Source organism: Halyomorpha halys, unplaced genomic scaffold, assembly GCF_000696795.3.
Source record: "Halyomorpha halys isolate HHAL.00 unplaced genomic scaffold, Hhal_1.1 Scaffold316.1, whole genome shotgun sequence".
In the NCBI taxonomy this organism is placed as follows: Eukaryota; Metazoa; Arthropoda; class Insecta; order Hemiptera; family Pentatomidae; genus Halyomorpha; species Halyomorpha halys.
The window spans coordinates 22,449-33,368 of NW_027107962.1; the positions used below are offsets into that span (position 1 = coordinate 22,449).

The window sequence follows — 10,920 nt, forward strand, 5'->3', positions numbered from 1 at the left end:
TCTATAATGAAGAAGTATTGAGTGAAACAGGAAGGACGCTTCATGAGATTCAACTAAAGCAGGAAAGAGTGACATATGTTAAAGGATGACGATACCCCCAGGCTTCCGGAAGCAGGTAAGAATGGAGATTGAAAACTTAAGAAGACAAAGAATCATTGTGGACAGTACGTCACCCTATAATAGTCCGTTATGGGCAGTTCGGAAGAAAGGTTTGCCTGGGTGAGAACGAGGATAAATATAGGGTGGTCATTGACTATCGTAAGCTCAATGAGAATACTGTCGACGAGAAGTACCCGGTACCGAAGTTTAAGAATATCCTTGACAGACTAGGAGTGCCTAAAATATTTAGTACGTTAGACTTGAAAGCAGATTCGTATCCACCCAGAGAACCAACACAAAACTGTTTTTACTTTCGAAAGAGGTGTATTACGAATTTACGATTTTGCCGTTCGGTTTGAAGAACGCGTCCATTACATTCCAGAAGGTGATGGACGAATTCTTGAGAGAGTTAGATGAAGCAGTATGCCAGGTTTACGTGGATGACCTCATAGTATTTAGTCAATCGAATGCGGACCATGTGAAACACCGCCACAGGGTGTTCCAGAAGATGCGAGACTTTGGACTGAAACTATCTCGGGAGAAGTAATTGCTTGGACAAAAACGGATAAATTTTCGAGGACATAACATATCTCAGAAATGGGTTAGACCGGATGAGCAGAAGGTAGCCTTACATCGGATGGTGGTGCCGACCGACATAAAAGGAATTAGGAGGTTGTTAGTAGAGGCATTAAGCTACTATCCTTCCTATTATATTTCGTCCCTAATATGGCGGAATACCTTGCACCCATTAATAATTTGCTTAAAAAAAGTAGTATGATAGCAATATTCGTAAATGTATAAACCAGCTGCAGAAGGAACTAGTACTAGCGTTTCCCGACTTTCAGAATCAATTCACGTTGGCAACAGACGCTAGCGTGTACGCGCTGGGAGCGGTGCTGTTTTAGGAGGGTGAGATATGGGCACGTCCAGTGGCATATGCTAGTAGAAGACTCACAGAGGCAGAAGCACGTTACAGCACCTCGGAACAAGAACTATTGGGAATTGTGTGGGGAATAGAGCATTTCCGACCCTACTTGTTTGAAAGACGATTCAGGGTCCAGACGGACCACAATAACCTGGAATGGGTGGAATCGTTAAGAAGTTAAAGGAATCGTCCGCGATAGTCACACGGTGAAAGGAACTGTTAAGCCAGGACAACAAAGACACAGGTATAAACCTGGCAAGGAAAACGTTGTAGCAGATTTGCTTTCACGAGTGATCATGATAAACGCAGTAGAAGATGACCATGGGGAAACATCTGGAGTTCGAAGGCAGTTCTTGGGGGAGTGGACTCCGGAAGAAGACCAGCAATCAGCCTTACCAGAGAGCCAGATTAGGGAGGAAACGACCGCAGAAGAAAGTTCGAACGATGAAAGACCGACGGAAATGGCGAAAATGGAGCATATTGCAAACAACAAGAGGTACCAGATTATTTGGAAGACAAACACCACGGGGTTTCTGAAGATCGAACAGAGCTTGTATGGTGGTAGTATCATTTCGACTATCTGGTCACAACCGGGTGTTAATGAATAATGACTAAATATGCAGAGTGCTAAAAGAAGCATCTAAAACCGGTAAAATCCCCCATTTATTTGTTAGAAATGCGACGGTATGAGACGGAAAAGATCCAGCAGCTATGAAGAACGGAAAAGCTCGGCGTTAATTCATTTTCATTTCATTCGATGGTGGATACTATGAGAGGTCTTATCGAGGAACATCGAAAGGAGGTAACCTTGGCTTATCACCAAGGAAGAACTAACCTGAACGAGACTCTACAAGCATTGCGGCACAAATATTTCTGGTGTGGTATGAAATGCACAATCGAAGAGATTCTTGGACAGCTCAAGAAGAGAACCCTGCCATGAATGCGTCGCTCAGCGATTTGAAGGTTGATTCTTCCACCTAGAAAGGCTATAAGTCACAATTATTGGTATAGTCAGTAAGGTGGCCATGGCATACCCAGTGCAGGACAGCGGAGACGGTTTTACGAGTCTTTCGGACATGGTTTTTAATACTATGGCATCTCGGACAGAATTTCTTTCGACAATGGGAGAGAATTTGATAACGTAAGCATCATAGAGGAAATGAGAATATTGGAAGTGGTGTGGCACTCCTCAACATCCAAGGGATAGAGCGGCTTCATAGCACTCTAAGTGACCACCTACGAGTGTAACAGCTAGAAAGAGGACTAGAACTTGATGACGCGATGGAACGGACAGTAGTAGCATACAATCACTCCATGCACACAGTCACGGGGTTTGACCCATTGGAAATTCTTTTTAGGATGAGGGTGCGACGACGGGACTACCGTAGTACTTTGCTGGGAGAAGATGAAATGGCCGGTAATGTGTCAAATGTTACGGGCAAAAGTCAGGCACAGGATTTGCACGGAAAAAATAGAAGAGTGGCGCAACATGACTTGAATGTCAGAGACCTGATGGGTAAAATAATATTGGGATAGTGGTATATAGGAAAGTGGGAACTAATAGAGGGAAAGAGCTGTAGAGGTATGAGGGCCCATTCAGAGTGATCATCATTCGAGAACATAATATTGTTACAATAAAAAGCGTCAAACAGTCTAGAAAGAGAAGAAATGTCCCCACTGAATTGTTAAAACTTCCGGCAATCACAACATAGAGTTTCCTCATATTGTCACAAGTAGGTATACTACACGTAATATATTTATTTTTTATTTTTTTGTTTCTAATTTGTTCGTTAATTTTGTTTATATAAATTTCATATTTTTTGTAAATATAGTCTTTTCATTTTATGGTACGGAGAGTTCTCCTCGTTCTTTTCCTTTTATTTTTAAGTTTAATTTATGTATATAGGATTAACATTAGGCAATTTTGTATTTGTATTATGGATGTATGTATTTTATTTTTTATATATGATGATGTTTATGAGTACTGTATGACTATTGTTGTTACTGGCTATGGTCCATTGTAAATAGTTTTCAATGTTTTATATATATTTTAATAATATGCAGTATATGTTTATGAGTATTGTTCGTGAGTTAACTCACCCCCCTGGGTTACGGCCGAAGCCCGATAACAGCTGACTGGCCGTATCAGCTGATCGAGTCGAACAGCTGATTGACATGTATATATAGAAGTACTTGACCCAATAAAGAGTTTCACCTGACGATACTTAAGTTTATATATATATATATTTTTTTTTTCACTCTACAGACCTTGTAGATTTTTGGCCACCCGAACCAAACCTCTCCACGCTGTTTCTTGCCTAATCCCTTCTGGATATTCCTAACACTTCATTCCACCAGTTCTATAAACAAAATCTTTTTCCTTTGATCACATTTTATGGGTTCTGCTCCATACGTCATAATGTTCAATATTATAATTTTAATTGAATTTCTATTAGTTGACATTTTTTCTAATCTCTTTCCCAAAGAAAGTAGTCCTTATCCATTCAGCATAAATAAAAAATGATTTTAGTAATATAATAAAATAGTAATATAGTAGAGAGTTGAGAGATTCAATACAAAATGCATAATAGGGGACCTAGACACAATCCTGTAGTTAGGAGCTCATCCATTTCGATTAGGCCATTGCTTGGGTTTACATCCCCCAACACCTCGCCAACGCATTCATTACAACCAGATTATGGCCTTCCTCGTACATATATGACAATCAAGTCATTAGGAGTTTCTTTTTATATTATTTCTCTTTATTTAAAAAAATATGTTAAAAACTATTTGGTAAGAACGCTAATCGTACACTTAATAATAATACAACTAAACTTATTTGTTTGTTATTGTATGTTATTAAAAAAAGTTTCACTTATTTCTACTACCAAATAATTATAATTATTTCTACTTCCAAATAATGTGTTTTTGTTTTTTTAATTTTTGGGAATGTATGAAGTAACTGATTGATAATTAATTGTCTATTTTTTTTAAATATACTACACTACTATATTATAATATAGAGCACAACTCATTTTAGACAAACAGGATATAAATTTAAATTGATACATTTAAAATCATACATGGGAAAAAAAATTCTAATCGAAGTCTAAAAAATATGATTACTATAAAAAATATAATAATAGGGCTATTTACAAAAAAAGCTTTAAAATTAGTAAATTAAAAATCTTGTTACTCCAACAATATAATCACGTAAGGCAATACTAAAAATAAATAAATAATATCCAGAACAGAAATAAATAGCCCGACAACCAGCTAGAAAGAACGGTTAGGGCTTAGTTAAACAAAAAAATAGTCCCCACATTTTTTCTTTCGATCTTCATTGCATTCTTAGCCTGTTGTGTTATAAACATTTTACAAAACACAGTTATAATACAATAATTAGTAATATTGTTATTTATTAATCTTAATTTGTATTCTATACAAATAGTGCTTAATAATTGTTTAAAGAAATTATTTTTATCTACAAAACTTTTATTTTTATTTTACTGTAGGGCATGACTATGTGAATAATAAAATTGGAAACGTCACCATCATACAGTTTTTTACATTTGACTCATCCTCCAAAATATTTATTATTGCAGTTTTTTTCTTGACTGATAACAATATGTATTTTTGAGGATCTCTATCTATCAAAATATATTTATAGGAAATAAGAAACCAGAGTATTCTACCTGCACCTCTGTATTTACATAATATGTGCAAATCCACTTCCCTTTGTGTAAGCAGTATAAAATAAAAGAGAAATGTATAAAAACAAAATTAACTGCAAATACTTACATGCTGTATCGGTAATTGAGAGACTATTTCCATTAAGAAATTGGAATGAACTCTGGAATTGGAATATTAACACAGATTCATGAAAAAGAAATACAATAATTTTTTTTTAAATGATTGGAGAACTATCCTTCACTCATCGAGTAGATATAACTAACATTAGGATTTTAGTCTATTTCAGATGACTTAAAAAAAATGCAATTGCAATGAAAATCGAAATAATGAGTATGAGATCCTCTAACTTATTGTTGATGGAAATCAATGGTTTGAGGAAAAGTCGATAATAAAATATTTTTTAAAATAAGAGAAAGTTTAATACTTTATTAGTTAACTTACGATTAGAATTATAATAAATTTTTAAAAAAATGTATTAAAAATTATTAATGAATTACTGAATGAAATATATTTTCAGGAATGTGAAAAATGAAAGAAGAAAAGCCCATAAATTATTAAAAAATTTGAATTAATAAGTAAGTAATAGTCTTCTTATCTCCTTATTTTCAGAGTGCAATCTATTTCCACCTGATGAAAGTAATGAAGAAACCTCCTGCTGCTGATGGAACTTCAAACTCAAAGGTTCATTAAATGATTCTTTTAAAAGTACGGCCTTATCTGTAATGCAAATCCCCTCCGTCGTAACTGAGCAAATAGACGTTTTTGCGCTGCATTTTATTACAGAACTGGAGGCTAATCACAACTCCTCTGGTCCTTTTACTTGGAAACAGTTGCCAACAAGTATAGAATGTTATATGTTAAATGAATAACCAACTGTAACACTAAGTCGCGATGCTGACGTCATCCAAGACATTTACTGTTAATTTTTTCTCTAATTGATGTAATCGAAACTTAATTAATTGTTTGTATTAATGTATGTTAATTACAACGAGATATATTTAACGTATAGCTTTAATATTTATTGAGAAACTATTACAATACACGATGTCCGGTCATTAGTGGTCAATATTTAAATTTAAAGCGATAGTAGCCATCCAAAAACAAAAAGAAAGTTCAAGAGAAAACGGATATTTTTAGATTTGTTTAAGTCTCAATGATTTTTCAGATCCAGTCATGGTTTTTCCTTGTTAGGAAGCGATTACTCAATACTTATAGAAAGTCAGTAAGTTTCAATTGTACCACTATAAAGTTGTTAAAGTTCTATCTAAGAAATGAGATTTGGCTTTACTGAATCTACCATTAGGTCCTATAACAGACCAACATTGTTTTATACATTTTTTATAAATCATACTTAACTTCTGGATTTTTTTCTCAACATCCAGTCATCGAAAGACCTTCTTCTTAGAGAAAAACTTATAAATTTAATTTAGTATAAATGAGGTCAAGTAAATAAATAAGTTTTTAATTTATTTGTGTTCTTCTTTGACCACACCCGTCGTCTCCTCATATAAATGAAGCCAAGTTTTTTTTGGTACTGGGCTCGATTTGCCTCCTAATTCGTAAAAATATGAGATGGGGATTTTTGGCTTTTATGAAATGTTGTAAAATAGACAAAATGTTTTACCAAAAGCAATTAAAACATTGAAAGAGGGCTCTCAAGTGGCTAAATAATGCAAAGTATGTTTTCCGTAAAATCATGAAATGAAAATGCTCTTCCAATGTTAGCCTTCATGGCGGTAGAGAGCTGGCATAGATAACTACACAAATAACTTTAGTGATATTTTTTTTTAACAACCACATAATTTAAAAAATAAATAAGGAATTTAGGATTTTGGAACATTAAAAAAAAGTTGGAGGAAAAACGGCTATTTGGAAACGAGATTGGATAATAAATAAAATGGAAATGAGAGGAAGGTACCTACTGTATTCTTGTCAATACCAACGCTGTTGTATTACTAAAGAAAAACAGTACATCTTCCGAAGGTTTGAACTAAGATGAAGGCTGAGAAAAAAAAGGGGGATGCATGAGGCCTTAAAAGAGTCGATTGGTAAAGAGTAGGAAACAAAGAAGAACTGAGCCATGTTTCCCAAAACACTTTACCAAAGATTGATAACAGGGGCCACCATTAAGTAATTAATGAACCAACACTGTATATTTGAGTAAAATGTAATTATATAAATATTAAATATTTAACAAATTCATTACTGGATGGTTATAAAATAATTTCATTTCAATATTCTAGGTCCTATTATTTGCTAAATCTGAAGAAAATAGCGCTGATATCATTAGAGGAAATGGCATAATTGCTGGAAAAGTATGCAATCTTGAATCATCAAAAGTTATTATACATAAGTAAGTCCAATTAAAAACCAAGGCAAATCACTAAAATTAATAAATTGTGATGTATTTTTTGTTGACTCTAGGTTTAATATGAGAAGATGGTCGGTGGTGCAATCAGGAGTGAAGCACACTTGTAAGTAGTACTTATTTTGTTGTGCCAACTTTTCAGCCTCAATTTCAAGACTTCTTCCGTGCTAAGTTAAAAGAAGACAACAACCATGGTAAAAAAAGAAACGATACAAGCAGTATTACACCAGAAAAATCAAGACAAAATCATGAAAGAAGACAAAGAAAAATTATTATCAAACTGGCTCATATATTCTTATAAATAATGAAAAAATAAAATCCGTACAAAAATAGAAAAGTAGACGGTATAAACTATTATGAAAAGCTTTAAAATATTTAAGTGAATTGACGCAATTACAGAACTAAAATAATGTTGTACTGGTCCAAATGTGCTATAAAACTTACAATATTATAAAAAACATGTATTAGCAATAATACAGAGAACGTGAGTTAATACAGTTTTTAAGAAAGGATTAATTAGAAAGCATAAATATATACCTCTTGATACCTCCCCCGCTCTTAAGATGCCCTTGGGTGTTGAGATACCTCACTAATTCTAACGCCTTTATTTCCTCTTTCTTTTAGATCAACTGATATGGCCTTTGTCAGCTGAAAAAATGAAACCGAAACTGAAGAAACGGAAACAGTCTGGTGGGCAGTATGCCGTGGAACTCCTGGCTCGCTTTAACAGAATACAAGATAAACTTAGCGAAATGATGGAAACAATCCAGGTACAGGGTCAGATGCAATTCTTATCCATGGTCCTAAAGATACAGTTGGCAAAGGAGCTAGGGGTGAAGAAAGGATTACCAAGAGATCGTTTCTGGAAATTGTTAAAGATCTCATTGAAACAAGCATTAGAGAGGGCTAGACCCTGAAAGAATACCAACGACCAAAAAACATGCCCAAACCTTGGAGGAGGAGAGAACACAGAGACGATAGAGAGCTAGCAACCAAGAAAATAGAAGAGGCCTAGCTAAATCCAGATTGAATGGAGAGAGGAAGACGCGAGACATCTGAAGGGGTTGTCAGAGGAGGGGCGACCACACGCTGCTGAATTACAATGTGAGGGAGAAGAGAGGCGGACTGCCTATAATAGTGATAGCACGAGTGAGGTGCCTGGTTGACACCAGCAGTTCCAAAGCCATCATGTGCCGAGAAGCCTTGCCAAAGCGGTAGCCCTTGTGAGGTAGAGGGGGAGGTGGAGATAGTGTTGAACCGGTGGGGATTTATTATGGAGAACTTGCCTATACATATTTTAAGTAGTATGCCGAGGGAATACAAAGTGATTGTGGGGTGTGACCTGCTAGGAAAGGTCGGTACTTGGGTTAATAATATCAAGGGGAAATAAAGAAATAGGTCGGGGGGTAACATATACAAATGTCAACGACAAAGAAAAACCGAGGGCGCTTGGGTTGGAAAAATCAATCAGGTTGAGGACTAGAGACAGAGACATATGAGAGAATATAAAGATTTTTTTAAAAGATTAAGACATGTTTGCGGCAACCGGGAAGACAAACCATAGATCATACTAAAAGTAGATAAGGTTACATATGCGAAAGAGAGGAGATACCCGTAGGCGCTACGTCACAACATTCGGGAAGACCTCAAAAGTTTAAAACACCAGGGAATAATTATTCATAGTTCATCCCCATACGATAGTCCATTGCGGGTGGTTAAAAAGGAGAGCGCGTCAAGTGAAACTACTGAAAGGAAAACGTGGTGTTAGATTACTGGAAGCTGGACGAGAATACCATTAACGAAAAGTATCTGTTCTCCAGATTTGAAGTTATTTTGGACAGGCTGAGCGGGGCAACGGTATTCAGCACATTGGACTTGAAGGCCGGATATCATCAAATCAAAATGCACCCTAAGGATCAACATAAGACGACATTCTAATTCCAGAGAGGCCACTATGACTTTACAAGGATGCCATTTGGCCTAAAAAATGCTCCCATAACCTTCCAGCGCCTTTGGACGAGTTTTCGAGGGGAATAGAAGAATTAGTATGCCAGATTAATATGGATGATCTTCTAGTGCTCAATAAAAACAAAGACAAACATGTGTAATATTAACACAGCGTATTGAAGAGAATCAGGCAATTTGGGTTCAAATTATCGGCGGAGAAATCATCTTTAGGGGAAGGAACAAATAAATTCTATTTATTCAAAATTGGGACGATCGAAAACAGAAAGTTGGGGTCTAACAGGGGTAAGGAGATATAGCGATACGCGAGTCCATTTAGGGTTATATTTATAAGGGAACACAATATTATAACAACAGAATGTATCAGAGAATCTAAAAAGAGAACCGTCCATATTAAAGAATTAAAACATCCATCAATGAAAATTAAAAAAATTAAATGTTCTCATACAAGATTAGATTATAGAAAATTTAGTTATTTATTCTATTTATTGTTTTTGTGATTGTTATTGATTTTGGTAAATATTGTCTTTTTTCATTCTATGTTTTTGATTTTTGTAAATATTTTCTTTGTCATTCTAACTTGTTCATTTACTGTTTGAATTTTTTTTTTAAATTTTATTATTAGGTTTAAATTATGTATTTACCATTTATTTAAGCTTGTGAGTTTTTACAATCATATGTATATTGGATTTTTTTTATTGTAAATAGTTTTTCTTTATTGTTTTTGTTTTCTATATTATTATATTCTATAATATTAGTTTACGAGGATTGTTTGTAAACTGGTGAGGGGAGTAACAGCCTTGTCATCTGTTATTTCGACGTCAGGTGATCGAGTAGATCAGCTGATTGAAGATGTATATATAGAGGTACCGACCACAATAAAAGAGTCCTCTAAGGCTGCCTCCTCTTGAGGTGCTCCTCCGTCTAGCTCTTCCTGTTGAGTCCCTGTGCTCTTCTCCTCGTCTGGTCCTGCAATCTCCCCTTTTCCTGCCCTTGTTACCCTACTCTTTTTCTCCCACTACTCCTTTTTGGGCGTTACCTTATTTTGAAATCTCTTATCTCATTGGTCGTCGATGTCCGAAGACTCCCGAGGCAGGCGTCCCCCTCCTCAGGGCCGAGGATGTGTAACAAAAAGTTTGACTTGTCCAGGAAGGGCCTGCACCTGGTTAATTTGATTCTGGTCCCTCGTCCTAACCTATTTTCTGCTTCGATACTTAAAGGTTAGCCAATCTAATTTTCTCAGGGGCCTCTGGGAATGTCACAAACTTAATACAAATGTTTCCACATCCGAGGATGCTAAAAGCTTCCCAGAAGGATACCCTGACCTGACGAAACACCTTAATAATACCCCGGATTGTCAATACATAGCAATACACAATGAAAAGAGGTTTTTCTTAACCTATTTGAGTTATTTTCTGACCGCACCCCCAACTATCTTCTACTCATATATTTAAGTAACTTATTACATGGCGTATCCATAAAACATAAGTACAAACCTCAGAGAGCATTTGAATTATCCCTGCTCTTGACGTGAAAATATAAAATTACTGTCATTAAGGACTCTTCGGATATCACGATCTCAATAATAAAAAAAAATGGTAGGGTGTGCCATGCAACTTTTACGTACAGTTGAAAGTAATTCCAACTCGTTTCAAAATAGATATCATTATTATTCAGTATCTAAATACTCCCATTGTCAATTTTTCCAAGAGTTTTTAGGTTAACAGAATAGCTATCTTCAATTTTAAGTTTTCAATTCTGTACTTATAATAATATTCCTCATAGTAAAATTTTAATATTTTTCTACAACTATGGCAGGAATATAAAGATATAACACTCAAACAAGAACTATGCAAAAATTAGTGACTTT

The 10,920-nt window shown here is 35.3% G+C and overlaps 1 long non-coding RNA gene across 1 annotated transcript in view; it reads left to right on the plus strand.

Annotated features, from left to right (window-relative positions):
* Window positions 1–7,466, plus strand: part of LOC136795513 (uncharacterized) — a 15,610-nt gene extending 8,144 nt beyond the window's left edge. The window contains exons 2-4 of the long non-coding RNA XR_010843136.1: window positions 5,235–5,292; window positions 6,961–7,070; window positions 7,142–7,466. This is a non-coding gene — a long non-coding RNA (uncharacterized lncRNA). The remainder of the gene's footprint in view (window positions 1–5,234; window positions 5,293–6,960; window positions 7,071–7,141) is intronic.
* Window positions 7,467–10,920: the final 3,454 nt, after the last annotated feature.